Raw genomic sequence first — 5,246 nt, 5'->3', positions numbered from 1 at the left:
GCACATTGCAACAATCCGTTTCTATGCTGGTGGTGCTTAGTTAAAAGGGTAGGAAAGGCCATAGCGGCATGACATCAGTTAATGCAGAAAGTTGCGAAGAATTTGTTCTTGCTGCAGTCACGTAAAAAAGTAGATGAGCATGGTGTAATTTGGAAGACCACACTTTTGCTTGTTTTAGATAACTTTAAGCAATAAAAGAACCAGATTTGATGAGAGAACTAGTACTAATCCATGGTGTGCTCGAAGCTTGATTAGTTTTTTCTTTTTTAGAGTGTAGACAAAAATGGGATGAAGTAGTAAATCTTCACTTATGAGCATGACGGACAGAAACTTTGTTCTAGATCAGTCAGAAACTTTGTTCTAGCAGGCATGCACCGGGTGCTGTCACTTAAATTGAATTAGACAGCTTATTACTACATGAAAAAAAACAGGTTGAAAGGCAAAGGCAAAGGCTTGAATGAAAAGAACATCTAGCTTGAATGTACTCAAACTCTTTTTGGTCTTTTGCAGATCACCTAGGGGCGTAATTGGTATGAAGGAAAATGTTTTAAGGGAATATCTTTTTGATAGAACTGTCTCACTATCCAAACACTAAAATTTAGAACTGTCCCACTACCCAAAGAGCAAAAAATTTAAAAACTTTTTCAGATGTATGAAAATATAAGTGAAAAAATCATCTCTTTATGTTTGGTTGACGGAAGACTAAATCTCCTGGATGCAGGAAATGTTTTCCTTGATACGAGAATACACCCCTAACTTTTTTTAATTTTACATGACGAAACCACAACCAGTAACGCTAATTGGAATCTAAAACTTTTAGCCAAAGTTGCAACGGGACAAAACTCCGCTATCACAAGAGAAGAAATTTGCACTGGCATCATAAATTACATATAACTGAACCAATATGAGGCAGTGAAGAAGGGGTCAGACTTGAATGCATACAAAACAGGTTGAAGTGCACATCCCAAAATCTTTACCTTGTTTAGATCAAACAACTTAAGACTCTAGCATGCTCTGTTAGATGTGGTAGGACCGTAGAGAACCAAGTACATTCGAAGCTTCAATGAGGTTTTACTCTGATGTTATGAACAGAAAAGCTATGTGCATTGCTGCAGTTCGAGTGATAAACATTGAACATCACCCTCTCAGGTTATGAGAGATGTAACAGATGACAATCTTTCTTAATGCAGTACATTAGTCAATACTCAATAGTCGATAGTGCCAAACAAAAACTAAAGGCTGGATACATGCATCGGTCAGTATGTGCTAAGTAACCAAAAGCAGAACACAAGACATGAAAAGTTGAGACAGAGATTGAAACACAAATACAATCCAACGATAAAAAAACAGTATGAAAATGTTATTGAATTTTGATTAATGTTTCATTATTTAAAAAAGAATTGAGAAAGTATGATTTCATGTTCAAAACAAATGACAATTTGAAAAAATAAGATTGTTTTCCCCATCTGAAAACAATTGATATGATTTGTGTGCATATGCAAACAGTAAGAAAAAAAAAGGAGCCTTAAGAAGGACTCAACTTCCCAGCACCTTCTAATGGCCTTTTGACAGTTTTAAAGAGACGGTCTCATGCCAATTTCTTCAAATCTGTTATCCGTGTGATTTAATTTGCACTATGTATCTGTTAAGCGGTTTTTCTCGACACCTCTTTTTTTAAATTATATAGATAGGTATATTGTAATGGCATAAATAATTAATCAATAGAGTTAGTTTTTGGATTTTCATAAGATTATGATTTAGTAGGAGATGGATAATTAATTTGGTTATTCAAGGATAACAATTTCTCTTTTTCTGGATGGTTTGAAGATGAAAAAGAAAATTATAGGTACAACTTATAGATGGTAAATCCTTCAAAAGTAGAAAAAGACACTAATATTTGAATGAAAAGACTAATTAAAATTGAATATTTCTATTATATATAACCGTGGAGGAGGGATGAACACCGCTCCTCCCGCTTGTACCATGAGCTTCGCAAATTGTACACGCAATGATTTCTTGTACCATAAGTTATATAACTTTTACATTTTATCCAACTATTTTTATATTCCACGTAGACATATGTCATAGTATTTAATATTTATTCATACTACATGTATAGACGTATGCACTTCAAATTTAATTCTCCGACACATTTATTTCCTCCGTGCACTTTTACTTGTTCACTTTTGACTTTTCGTGTTCTAGCTGAATATTTATTATCTTCTCATGTATATGCAGTTCAATTTTAATTCTCCTACACAAATTTATTTCCTCCGTATACTTTAATTTGTTCACTTTTGACTTTTCACATTCTTTAAGAATTAATTAATCCCACATGGATATATGCCATAGTATGCGATTATGTATTCTCTTCTCATGTATACACGAGTGCACTTCAATTTTAATTCTCCGACACATATTTATTTCCTCTGTGCATTTTTACTTGTTCACTTTTGACTTTTCACGTTTTTGCTGAGTATTTATTTTCTTCCCATGTATACATGTATGCACTTCAATTTTAATTATCCGACACATTTATTTTCTCCGTGCACTTTTACTTATTCACTTTTGACTTTTCACATTATTTAAGAATTAATAAATGAAGTACTCTTTCCGTCCCATATTTCTTGACCACATTACTTGACTTTTCATGTTCTTTAAGAATTAATAAATGAAGTATTCTCTTCGTCCTATATTACTTGGCCACATTATTATACTTGACTTTTCACGTTCTTTAAGAATTAATAAAACTGAAGTACTCCCTTCGTCCATATTACTTGGCCACATTACTACAAATATATATCGTTTTTTCTATTCTATATTTTCTTCTTTTCTATTTCTAATATATCTAAGTGTGAAGAGAGGACTAACACGACAATAGAAATTTGTACCACAAGCTATATAAATTGTACATTTTAACCAACTACTTTTTTATCCCACGTGGTCGTATGTCATAGTCTTTGAATATTTATCTCTTCTCATGTATACACGTATGCACTTCAAATTTAATTCTCCGACACATTTATTTCCTCCGTGCACTTATATTTGTTGACTTTTCAAGTTCTTTAAAAATTAATAAATGAAGTACTCCGTCCATTCCATATTACTTGGCCATATTACTAAACTACTTTTGTATTAAATATTTATTCTGTGCTCATGTATACAAGTATGCACTTCAATTTTAATTGCCCGACACATATTTATTTCATCCGTGCACTTTTACTTGTTCATAAATGAAGTACTCAACATTACTAAAAATATATGTCCAAATTACTTGTTCATTTACAGAACCAAGATAAAATTTATTAAATCTTTCATATTTTATCCTCTCCGTCCCATATTACTTGGCTGCATTACTAAAAATATATGTCCAAATTACTTGTTCATTTACAAAACCAAGATAAAATTAATTAAATCTTTCCCATCTTACCATTAGTAATAAATGTTCTTGAAAATAGTCAATTTTGATTAGAATGTATTTATTGGAGAGAGATAGGGGTAAGATAGTAAAATACATCTTTTACTTTTGATTTCTTAAGAGGCGTGCAAAAGGGAAAGTGACAAGTAATATGCGACAGAGAAAGTATATATTTTACCATAATATTCATATTTATTGGTGTAAGTCTCAATAACCTTCGAAAATAATTTGAAAATGAGTAATTAAAGGGTAAAATTAATAATAAGAACACACAAATATTCACTCATTAATTCCATGGAAATTAATGGCCAACCCCTTATGCATGATTCTCCCCACTCTTCTTGCGTTGCCTAGCTTGATGGTCCCCATGATAAATAAAGGAATACAAGAAAAAGGATGACATGTATACAAATATGTACGCCTATAATATATGAGTAGTCGTTATCTTTATACACAATCAACATAATTGAAGTTTCATACTAATTACTAATTACCATCTTAGTTTCTTTCTCTTGATATGTTAACATGGACAAATAAAAGTAAACAAAGGGAGTGACTTTTATCGCTGTTTTCCTTCTTTGTCAATACTTTAAACGTGAAGAGAGGACGAACAATAGCAATGCAAATTTGTACCAAAAGTTATTTTAATTCTCCTACACATAACTTGTTCACTTTTTACTTTTCACATTCTTTGATAATTAATAAATAAAGTATATATTTTATCATAATATCCATATTTATTGGTGTATAGTCTCAATAGCTTCAGAAAATGATTTGAAAATGAATAATTAATATGAAGGGTAAAATAAGAAGAACAATTTTTTTTCTTGATATGTTAACGTCGACAAGTAAAAGTCAAGGGAGGGAGTAACTTTTATCCCCGTTTTCCTTCATTGTCAATACTTTACTTATTTACTCTCCTTTCGTTAGCCTCTCGATAATATTTTCTTTACATTTATAAAATGTATTACTTTATATTTTCATTTCAGAATTAAAATTTGGTGATTAATGATATAACATATATCTTTCTAATTTTGATTTTTTTGTAACAATTTGTTTTATCTATAATTGTTAATATAAAAAATTATAATATATTTTTAATTAATTTAATAAAAATATTTTATTAGTTTTGCTTTTAAAAAATCCAATATATACGACAATAGTTCTTATGTTTGGATCTGAATAGTTACTTAATTGAAATGGATACCAACATGTCGGTATACATATAAAATATTAAAGAATTTAAAAGAAAAATTTTAGAATCAAAATATTAATTTCCCCTCATGTTCTTACTAATTTCCTTTTATAACTAAAGTGATGGTACATAAAATACATTTTGTATATGTTGCTATATATAATAACAATTAGAATGTTTTTTAAAATTATTTTCAAAATACAAACCTTAAAGACTGGCTAATTAAAGTGAATAGACATGTTTAGCCAACGCATCGCACGGGTATGTTGTCACGACCCAACCTGAGGGTCGCGACGAGCACCCGGTGCTAGCCCACCCGGGCACCCCTTAACACAATTTACATCACATTCCAGATAAGCCACATAATTATATCATGCTTTTCATTCATCATTCTAATCTCGTTGAGCGACAACATATCTATATCATTGATAACATCTATGCCCATATAAATGTACATGTGCCGACAAGGCGATCAAAACAACATCCCAAAATATAGGCCGACAAGGCCGAACATACCTAGCCATATACACAATGTCTACGAGCCTCTAATAAGGGTACATCATATCATAACACATGAGCGGGACAGGACCCCGCCGTGCCCATGAATATATACACACACAAAAGAATATATAC

This window comes from Lycium ferocissimum, chromosome 6, assembly GCF_029784015.1.
Source record: "Lycium ferocissimum isolate CSIRO_LF1 chromosome 6, AGI_CSIRO_Lferr_CH_V1, whole genome shotgun sequence".
Taxonomy (NCBI): Eukaryota; Viridiplantae; Streptophyta; class Magnoliopsida; order Solanales; family Solanaceae; genus Lycium; species Lycium ferocissimum.
This window is presented reverse-complemented; position numbering follows the sequence as displayed.